This window comes from Ovis canadensis, chromosome X (assembly GCF_042477335.2).
Source record: "Ovis canadensis isolate MfBH-ARS-UI-01 breed Bighorn chromosome X, ARS-UI_OviCan_v2, whole genome shotgun sequence".
Classification (NCBI taxonomy): Eukaryota; Metazoa; Chordata; class Mammalia; order Artiodactyla; family Bovidae; genus Ovis; species Ovis canadensis.
In genome coordinates this window covers 57140253-57151815 of record NC_091727.1, presented here as the reverse complement: position 1 = coordinate 57151815, position 11563 = coordinate 57140253, and the positions used below count along the sequence as shown (strand labels likewise).

The window sequence follows — 11563 nt, the reverse complement described above, 5'->3', positions numbered from 1 at the left end:
GAAGAACAACATTCATTAACATGCATACTTCATGTATACATAGGAGACGGCTAAGGAAAAATGAGTAACTCCCAGTGATGGCTTAGAACTTAGGTTTAAATACCACATTCAAAGAAAGAAAGATATAGGTGCAGTCATAGGGAGGTGACCAGGGAAAATACAATAGACTAGGATAAGGTTTTTTATGCACATTTAAGTCAGAGCCTTTTCCATGGATAAGAATTTCTTGTGATATAGTCATCCTTCTCTTCTAGTCCAAAGAGGGAGACATTCTTAGAAATGGTGATTTTCTTTATAAATGTAAATGTCTCTTACAAAATGGTTATGTCTACTCTGTTTTCAGAGCTTATTTTCTATCTTTTGTTCTCAAGATAATCCTTAGGTCAAAGAGGAATATTTTAGGGTGGAGTATTCTGGTTTCTTAGTCATATTTTGGGGTGGCATTTTCTGATCTCCTATACCTCACACTCTGTTCCAAATAAAATCATTTCCTCAGCAGAGCTGGGAAGCTACCAGTCCTCCTGTCCTGCCTCTCTATTTGGGCAAAACTTCTGTGCTCCTACACTGGGGACAGGGAGGGTGACCTGCTTCTCCAAAAGCAATACCACTACCCTGCAAGTGGGAACTGAAAGGGACTGCAGCTCCTATCTTCTGTGCTTGTCCCTCCCTGAATGGAACTTCTGCCCTGTGAAGGGGATCTGAGGATAAGGGTTGCTAACCCAGTATTGCCTTGCCTGGGTTACAGCTTCCATCCTATGAACCTTCACTCTGAGTGGGGGAAGGAATCCCAGTCTTTTCTGCCATGGACTAAGGCTTCTGTAACACAAAGATACTGGGGATTGAGAGATGTCTGTGACTTCCTCTCCTGGGATGAAACTGGAGTCTTAATTGGGAGCTGTGGTTAAAGGGAACCCTCCCATCTTCTTGGCTGCACTTTCCTGGAGTTAAAGCTTCTATAACACATAGCTGGATGGAGGGAATTTGAAGGGGATGGAGGAAAGCAGGTTCTAACTCAAGTGCCACAGATTTTTCACTGTTCTTACCAAATTTATTAGATTCTCCTGAATAAATTGCTGCTCAGTCTGCTGTATGACCTTAGATCAACTTCTAGAAACTTTAGATGACTGTGTTTTATAAAGTTCACCAGTTAATTAAAAAAAAAAAAGAACCTGAGTAAAGGGTCCACTGAGCTCCTCACATGGTTATTCCAAAAGTCCCATCATGTTTCACTATTTTTTGCTTCAGGTACCACAATCCAAGAGAATTAATAAACCAAATAGAGCAAATATAACAAAGGCTTGCATTCAGAAAGATTTTCTCCTACAATTGCACCCATGCCTCAGCTGTACCTGTTGATGGAGATCTCTGTCCAGTTGGTGACTCATGCTCTGTCCTTGGAAGCTTGAGAGCCTTTGTTTAAAGCCAGAGCAGCCCAAGAAGGGTTTTCCTGAACCTGTCCACATGTGTGCTCCTGCCTTTATAGCAATAGCCCTTCAGCTGCCCAAGGATAAAGCCATCATAAGCTGTAATCATGAGAGGGTAACAGATGGGAATGCCAGGGGTCTCCAAATAGGAAATAGGCTACAAGTGTCAGACATTTTTTATCTCTCCCTTAAGTGGCAGGAGAAAACAAACTATAAGTGTCAGATTTTTTTCCTTCTTTATACAAAATTAAAAGGTTTCTCTTAAAATTCTGTGTTGCTACAACGACACCTGGTTCCACCTGAACTTAACTTTTCTCAAACCTTGAGCTAACCAATGTGTTTTTCTTATGGAAATGTTTTTCTTAAGCTATGTTAATGAAACTATGTATTTGCTTTGGAATTTGCCTTTCTTCAAAATGGTTTCACCTAAGACTAACTTTTTCTCTTTTCTCAAACCTTAGGCTGATAATAGCTCAACAAATCAGTATTCATATCAACTGTTTTATGGCTGGGGGATGACACACCTCGTGCCATCCTATCTCAAAAATGCATATTGTGGGAGAGGGGCCTGGTGAAACTCCCTCAGCCTTGAGGTGACACTCTTATCTGATTAATAATTTTCTAACAGACATAAAACATTTGTCTAAAGACTAGCAGGGGGGCACTCTTTCTGCCCCCTTCTGACGTCTATGTCAGAAGCTTTGCCTATCTCTTTTATACTTTAATAAAACTTTATTATACAAAAGCTCTGAGTGATCAAGCCTCATCACTGGCCCTGGACTGAATTCCTCTCCCCCAGAGGCCAAGAATCCCAGCATCTTTCACAGCTCAGCAACAACCTTTCAATCACTTGTCAAAGACAAAACACCCATGACACCTGCCAGGAAGACCACCCAGCATGCTGTTTCTCCCCTCCCCTTGCTCATGCCAGCCTCTTCTGTTCAACAACTCAGCAAATATCTGTGGTGCATCCATGAAGCATGGTCCTAGGGCACAGCAGGGAAGCTCACAAAGTTTTGCTCTTGTGGGCTGACATACTGTCTCCTAACAGGAATAGCTTTTTGTTTTCCCATTTATCCCTGACCTGACTGACCATTTCTCCTTTCTCGAAAATTCTGGATTTTCTAAGATGGGGACAGAGTGTTGAGCCTTTGTCACTATATACTCCTGCTGTGGGTGAGTTTGCCTGGGCTCATTCATTTCTCCACAGCTTAATACCTGTGCTGTAAAGAAGAGATCCTGTCCTAGTTCTTTACCATATCTAGAGCACCTATTAAATTTTTGTTTCAAAATTTTGTCTGCCTGATTATCATATGTGTTATTATGTCCTAAATAGCTACCACAGACAGTCTTAGGAACATACCTTGCATTTGTATGGCACTTTAGTCATTAGGGTTAACATAATTCTCACTACTGCCCCATGATTTGGTGAGGCAAGTAGATATGGATATTACTTCCCATTTTACATAAGGGAGGGTTGGTCACATCAAAGTTAATACCACAGACTTGTCTAGGGTCATACAGCACAGGAACCCCAAAGCAAGAATAAGTCTGAGGTCCTTCAGCCCCCTGCTTAATGCCTAGTTCCTTCCATATGCATGCTGAGTCGCTCAGTCATGTCTGACTCTTTGTGACCCCATGGACTGTAGCTTGCCAGGCTCCTCTATTCATGGGATTCTCCAGGCAAGAATACTGGAGTGGGTTGCCATGCCCTTCTCCAGGAGATCTTCCCGACTCAGGGATAGAACCTGGGTCTCCTGTGTTTCCTGTATTGCCGGCAGATTCTTTACCACTAGTGCCACTTGGGAAGCTTAGTTCCCTCCACAGGACTCTACAATTAGGAAACACCCTCCCATAAAGAGCAATCTGTAGCTTAGGTTAGAACAGAATTTGGTGTGCTGAGAATTTCCAGTCATTTGAGATGGGGAAATAGACATTCAGCTATTCACTGAACTCTGCAGGGAATTTGCAGACATTCAGTTTTTTTTCAGTACCCTCTTCTACAAAATCAGTGGCTAAAATGTACAAATAGGGCTTCTCTCTAATCCTTAAAATTTTCATTGTTGGCAGTCATTCCAGCTCTATCGCTCAGCTGTATGGATTTCCACCTTCTGGAATGAGTTGCTTTAACGAGCCTATGTTAACAGATTGTCACTCAGAATCCACAGTTAGGATTCACTCTTGGTGTTGTACATTCTATGATTTTAGACAAACATGTAATTATATGTATTTGCCATTATAGCATCAAGCAGAGTACTCTCAGCAGTGGTAATTTTTAACCTTGTCTTCTTAAGGGCAGGCTTAGCTTCATTTCTAAAAGATTGATTTGAAAACCTCAAAGATAATTATAAAATTCTGTTGAAGTCCCTGAAAGTTGGAGAGGGCCTATTAATGCTACCTATCATCTTCACTGGTTATATGACAAGCCCTCTAACTAGGAGGCATTTGCAGTGGTTCAGACTGTTCTCTTTTGAAGTCTCCATAGCAGATTGGTCAACATCATTCTTTCACCAGAGAGGTCTGGAAGGTGATGCCACAAACAGCCTTGCAAGTTGTGAACTATATAGCTCCAGGGGGCTCTATTCACATAGACTATGGCTTAATCCTACTCCTTGGAATTTTGTAATATGGAAACCTTGATCCTCGGAAAGGTCTGGAAGAATCATTTAGAGCATCATAGGTTTTAGTTCTATGTTTAACCAGGCTGTGCTAAAATCAGTTTCTCGTAGTTAGAGTAATTTTTGAATATGAAAATGATTATGTCCAAAGAGTGTGAAAACCAATTTGCTACAAATTATTTGCTTTAGATAAGAATTACGAATCATCTTCCTGTGCAACTGCTTTCTTTATCAATAATCTTTCTGAAATAGAGGTATGGAAAGACTGACCCGATGTTTAGAATTTCAAATATGATGGTCCCAGGTGGAAGATGCTCTTAAGTAGGGGGCTTTAAAGGCCTTAAATCATACTGCTATGAGTGGCCACCTACTCCTCCATCCAGGATTCTCCTTCTCACAGAGTTGACCTAGGATGAAAAGGATAAGGGTTTTGATTTTCAGTTATGAATATGCTCAAGAGTATATGGGAATGTTCCATTTTCATGATTCTTCTATTTCTCATTGCCATCAATAGCTGAGAACTGATGACACTGAAATTATTATGCTACCAATTTGAAGGCCAATGATACCCATTGTGTCATTAATCAAGTTTCACTCATTTAACTGATTTGACAAAATGCAAACGTGGTAAATGCCTTTTATTTATTTTTCTTCTTTATACCTGCCAGTGTGTGCTCAGTCGTGTCCAACTCTCTGTGACCCCATGAACTGTCACCTCTGTCCATGGAATTCTCCAGGCAAGAATACTGGAGTGGGTTACCATTTCCTCCTCCAGGAGATCTTCCTGACCAAGGGATTAAACCCCTGTCTTCTTGTGTCTCCTGCACTGGCAGACAGATTCTTTACCACTGAGCTACCTGGGAAACCCATGGTGGTGGTTTAGTGGCTAAGTCATGTTCAACTCTTGCAACCCCATGGACTGTAGCCTGCCAGGCTCCTCTGTCCATGGGATTCTCCAGGCAAGAATACTGGAGTGGGTTGCCATTTCTTTCTCCAGGGGATCTTTCCAACCCAGGAATTGAACCTGGGTCTCTTGCATTGCAGGTAAATTCATTATCGACTGAGCTACAATCAAACTCAAGGTATGGGAAGCCCATACCTGACAGTAAAGAGTCTTAATTAAGCCTTCTATAAGATGGGCTTTTCCTTCATCCTGAATACTATGTCCTTTTCACTCCAAAGTTAGGGAAGGATGGCTATTGACTGATCACTTCAATCTTGTCTGCAGTCTCCATTTACACATTTAAATTCGTTTTCAAAATGTTCCCTTCTTTGATGGAAATGTTCTGGAATTAGATAGTGGCAAGGGTTGAACATAGTGAATATAATAAAAACCACTAAATTGTACACTTTATTATTTTTCTAAGTTTTAATTTTATATTGGAGTATAGCTGATTAACAATAGTGATAGTTTTAGGTGGACAGTAAAGGGACTCAACCATACATATACATGTATCCATTCTTCTCCAGACTCCCCTCCCATCCAGGCTGCCACATAACATTGAGCAGAGTTCCCTGTGCTATACAGTAGATCCTTGTTGGTTATCCATTTTAAATATAGCAGTGTGTGAATTATATACTGTAAAATAGTAAGGTTTCTGTTATGTGACATATTTTAATAAAATAAAAAAGAAAAGCTTTGTTTTAAAAAAAATCTTCCCTTCTGATATCTTTTTGGAGGCCTAACTTGATTTTGTCTCTCAGATCAATGTATCTGACCTGTGTTTCCATGTAAAACATTGCCCAAACCAGCATCCAGGGAAGCCATTCTAGATCTGCAATCTGTGGAAATGTTTATCCCTAGTTTATAGATGGGGACCTGAGACAAAAAGAAGTGCCTGATCATCTCAGAATCACTAGGCTTCCAGACACCCACACAGAATTGATCAGACAGCACCAGCTGGATGGCTGCTGCAGGTGAACTGAACAGTGTCTGTCTTTAGAGTGTCCTCAACCTGCAGCCCACCCTCGCTCTCTTTTATTTTTCCTTCTTCTGTTCAAATGTGCTCCTGAAAAGAATCTGGTCTACCATTGGCATGTATTTCAGATCAGGTACTACTGATCTCTGGGAGATTTTTTTTTAATTAAAAAAATTTTGGGGGGTGGTACTCTGTGGCATGTGGGATCTTAGTTCCTTGGCCAGGGATCAAAACCATGCCCCTGTAGTGAAAGCACAGAGTCTTAACCATTGGACTGCCAGGGAAGTCCCTCTATGGAAGATTTAAAAACTTATCTGTATTTAGGAACTGAAAAGGATTGTTCCCTGTAGAAGAAAGGAGGCACTAACAAACTGCTGGGGAGCTTAGGGAGGGACTGGTCTGGGTCTTCCTCAGAGCTCTTGCAATGCTGCCACATCACTGCTATCTACTCTGCTGCTGCTGCTCCTGCTAAATCGCTTCAGTCATGTCCGACTCTGTGCGACCCCATAGATGGCAGCCCATCAGGCTCCCCCGTCCCTGGGATTCTCCAGGCAAGAACACTGGAGTGGGTTGCCATTTCTTTCTCCAATGCAGGTAAGTGAAAAGTGACAGTGAAGTCACTCAGTCGTGTCCAACTCTTAGTGACCCCATGGACTGTAGCCCATCAGGCTCCTCCATCCATCCAGTCTACTTCCACCTAAAGCCAAGTGTACATCTGAATAATGATTCTGTTCTTCCCTCCAGCTATCAATGATGTTGACTCTGAGGCCTCACTGCTCAGTGTGTGCAATACCCCTATTGCATGAGGCCATGTGGTCAAAAGACCTGGTCTTTGACTTGAGTCTACCCACAGACTGCTTCATTTCATGAAGAAAGAAAAAGAAAGTGATCTTGGGATGTATTATATGGGAAGCATCTGTAGATCCCTTCACATGGAGGCAGAATCAACACACAGATCTAAAAATGTTCTCCCAGAAAGGTCTGGCGAGAAGCACAGTGGCAGGTGTGGTAATTCCATTTTCCCAGGAATACAAACTGTCAGTTACCACAGTGCTAAGCAGTAGCTGACAACTTTCTTCTTTGACCCAAAGATTTCTTGAAATTGCTTTTGATGAAATAAGGCCAACATTAATTTCCTTTTAATGCACTTTATCTATCAATTGAAACGGAAGAAGAAAGCCATTGCCAGCTTTCATGGATGATAGATGATTTTCCCCTAGGACTCACAGATGCAAATGGGAAGGGCTAGTTGCAATACTTAGCGTTCATATTTTGAGGGCAAGATAAATATGATGATCAAAGCCCTGCTGGCTCACATGGACAGCTCTGCATCCCTGCCTGCAGCGCTCTGGTGTGTGTGTGTGTGTGTGTGTGTGTGTGTGTGTATGTGTGTGTGTGTGTGTGCCAGAAGGAAGTTGAGGTGGCCACCTCTTCACAACCTCTGTCCTATAGACAGTTACTTACCCCACCCCTCACCACTGGAGTAAAGTCATTTGAAATACATAGCATCTAAAAGTGCTAAAATACACAGTGGGCCCAAGTAGCAGTGATTCAGCTCCATGAGGCCCTCAGCCAAAACAACAATAAGAGAGCTGGGCTGCTTTCAGCATCATGGCAGCTCACTGTCTACACACCAGACCAATATCATAGAGGCCCAGGGGACATTTGTACCCTCCTGTTTGGTGGAGGCCACTTTGGTTAACTCAGCTCTTGAGGTTTCCTTTGAAGAGAGAGGAATGTGTACAAGTTGTGACAGTGAATTCAACATCCTCTCCTCAGCTGACCTAAAGGGTCTATTTTCCAAAGTGATCCCATCTGACCTTTGGATAATGCTGGATTCAGTCCATCACTCCCAGAGGAGCTTACACTGGTAAGACGGTGGGACCTCTGTCTAAATGCTTGGAACAAGAGCAGAACAGCCAGTTGGTTTTCTCACACAAGACTCTGAGTGGTACTCAGCCCACTCATGCTCCTATTTGATGCTTTTTAAAGGAGCAAATTCATGCTTGGTAATAAGCAGGAAGGAGATCTGTTATGCATTTTGCCATCTTTAAAAACTCCCTGGATGAGGTTCTAAAATTTCATTGAAGGGAAATGTGTGTACAATATAGGGGAGGTAGAGCTCAGGTTTCTCTTTGAATTTCTACTTGAGAAGAATCAAAGAAACCTGAATGCCTTTAGCACTTTTTTATTTTAATAAAAATTTATTTATTTTAATTGAAGGCTAATTACTTTACAGTATTGTATTGGTTTTGCCATACATCAACATGAATCCGCCACGGGTGTACACATGTTCCCCACCCATTTTAACCTGGTTTATGAAATATGTGACAATCCAGTGTGTGTGTGTGTGTGTGTGTGTGTGTGTGTGCACGCATGTGCTCATACTGGAGGGTACAATGAGTGCTTGAGTACTCATATCTTCGAAGTTGCTGATGCAATATGGCTTAAAAACTTGAAAATTTTCATCTATACAAATAATTTGTTCAAATTCAACAAAGTAGAAATGATTGGTAGAGTGAGGGGAGGTTAAAAGAATTCAGTGTGTAGAGCTAAGGAGAGCTGGGAATGTGCCTCTGACTTAGGGCTGTACATCCCCAGACAGGAATTTGCAGAATAGTTAAGAGGGTACCACTAAGAAGGAAATGGGCAGAAAGGTGTCGAGGTGCATCTTAGCATAGGCTGCTATAACAAAATAACACATACTGGATGGTTCCAACAATAGAAATGACTTTTATTAGAGTTCTGGAAGCTGGAAAGTCTAAGATTAAATTGTCAGCAGGTTCAGTTTCTGGTGAGAGCTCCTTTCATGGCTTGCAGACTGCCAAATTTTTGCTGTGTGTTCACATGGCCTCTCTTTATAAGAGCACTAACCCATGGGGTCAGGGCCCTGCCATTATGACCTTTTGTAGGCCCTATCCCCAAATACAGTCACATTTGGGGGTTAGGGCATCAACATGTGAATTTGGAGGAGATGCAGTTCAGTCCATAGCAGAGTAGAAACTACAAGCAGTGGAACAGCCTCTGGGAAACTGTGGGGATGGTGACTCCATTCCCAGGAAAATAAAAGATCTAGTTCCACAATATGCTGGAGGAATAGTGAGGGCCTATTCCTGGCCCTTTGGAGATGTGAGGAAGGGGAGGGCAGACTAGAAGCTTTAGGTTGCTTGGAAACATCATTTGATGATTGCTTTAATCTGGTAACCTCTCTCTTTCCCTTCTAATGGAATACTAGTGTATTCTTAGTAGATGGATAGAACTAGGTTAAGAAGAAGAAAGGAAGAAGGAAAGAAGAAAAGAGAGAAGAAGGAAGGGAGAAATTAAGAGCTAGTAGGACTGTGGGGTTGCAGCTACAGTCCCCTAAGGGGGAAACAGGGAATGTGAGGCTGTAATTTCTCTTGATCATGCAGGCAGTTACTGGCAATTTGTTCTGGCCAGCAAAACTTCTGATATCATGAGTCCAGGTGACTGTGTGCTAACCAATCTAGGAACAGAAATAGCATCATTATTTTTTCTGCCTGTAGATTTTTTTTGGTCATTTATTTTTTTTTTTCATTTTAAACAAGAAGTTTATTTAAACAACAAGACGCTTGACTTGAAGGGAAAACTATCTAGGATTCATTTCTTTTAGAGTAATTTATCCCTACTTAAAGACAGATTGCCCTACATGTAACAGCTACGTACAAAAAAGTTATAAAATTGTCCTTGGTTTTACAATGATAAATGAAAAACATTAAAATTCTCCAGTCGAACAAGGTATGCAAGAATTTTTATGTTGTTCTTTTTTTTTTGTTAAACAGTGAGAGCAAAATAACTTACTGGAATATAAAGATAAGAGCTGATGAGCATGCCACTAATGGAGAAAAGGGGGTATTTTCACAGAATCAGTATTTTTCCCCATCCCATCTCCATTTGATGTCAATCAAAACATACCATTGGCCATTTAGTTAAAAAAATGCAATATGCTTGTGCACATACACCAGTTACTTTATGTACAATAAAGGAATGGGGAAGGGGAAAATGAAAGAATAGAGAAACTATACTGTAGTAGTCAGGATGTGGTGGAACCAAATTGCGGTTTTCTAATTGAGAATGTCTTCTTGGTCTGGAGGAACAGAATTCTGGAGTAAAGTAGCAGGTTCCCTTTTTAGTAGACACCTCCTGTCTGCTGCTGGAATACATCAATTGTATCTTCATCTTCCATCTCCAACTGTGCAGGTGTGTCTGTTTCATTGATTGGCTGCCCGTCAAATCGGAATCTGATCTGCCTCATTGACAAACCCTGTCGTTCACAATAGGCTTTCATTAGTTTACTAAGTGGTGTATGCCTCTTAATCTTAAACTGCACCACAGAACCATCCTGCCCCGCCACCTTCAAATTAATATGATCGTTGTTCTCAGTCTTGACTCCTTTCTTGGGCTTTTCCTCCGCCATGGCGAGCGCCAGAGTCTCCTCAGCTGCCGCTTCACAAAAGAGGTACCAGGTCCGCACGGAACGAGCACACAAGCAGCACCAGGAGCGGCAGAAGAAGGAGGCGGCAGCGGTCTGTCATTTGATTTAAAGGCCAAAGGATATTCACTATGCCACTGAGAATTAGAAAACCTTTATGAAATAGTCATTAAAGTTTTGAATTTAATGTATGATAGAGAGGAAAGCTGGGCTAATTTAAACCCCTACCAGATCTGTCTTAATGAGGTAACATGAGATGTAAAAACTATAGCAGCAAAGACTTCTGTGGAAGTCATCACACCCAATGCTGTGAGCTCACTGACTGTCCTCTCCCTGGTGGCTGAATCAGGCCAAAGGGAATATAAAGAAATGCTCCTCTCTTACTATGATTATGTAGATCTCATGGGTTTTTCAAAATGGCATGTGGGTCAGGGCTTACTGGGTCCCCCTTTTGGTATCTTAAGAGAAAAATCTCCAGGCTTGTTAGATGCCATTGATCTTCTCACTCAGAAAAGTTAGAAGTAAATGAATATTCACAGCCCCATCTCACTTTTACCCTGATTACTAACCAGATCCTTGCCAAATTAGGCTGAAAAGAAAGCTGTGAAAATCTTGATTTTCCAATCTGAGACAATTACCAACCTTTACATTAAAGGCTCTATAAATATCTGTGAATTGATCATGGGGACACAAGATTGGTACCTATCTTCAGGTGATCCTCTTCACGCAGCATGTGTATTTAATATTTACACATAAAGTTTGTATCATTTATAATGACTGGTAAACTGAAAAATCGGTTGCTGTGATGGACAGAAGGAGGGGAAAGGAAACTCATCAGCCTGCGTCACATCATAGTAGAACACAAGGCTGGAATGTAGGTTCAACCCTTGTTGAAACCCAGCTGGTCTGACCTTGGGAAGGCTTTAATCTCATTGAGTCTCAGGGTCTCTGACAGCTAATCCAGAGAATAAATTCATCTTTACTAAAGACCCATCCAATTTTGTGATTCTGTAATCATAAATATGATAAGATGCTCTTCTATACTTAGGCTGCCACCTGGAGAGTGCATTTTGCTTTTATTTCCCATTTTGGTGATGGAGAATTTGAAGTCAAACAAGGTTAAGAGAGGCCCAAAACAACTAGTGATGGAAT

The 11563-nt window shown here is 41.5% G+C and overlaps 1 pseudogene; it reads right to left on the bottom strand.

Moving 5' to 3' along the window:
- Positions 1–9927: 9927 nt before the first annotated feature.
- Positions 9928–10501, bottom strand: LOC138930246 (small ubiquitin-related modifier 2 pseudogene; annotated as a pseudogene).
- Positions 10502–11563: the final 1062 nt, after the last annotated feature.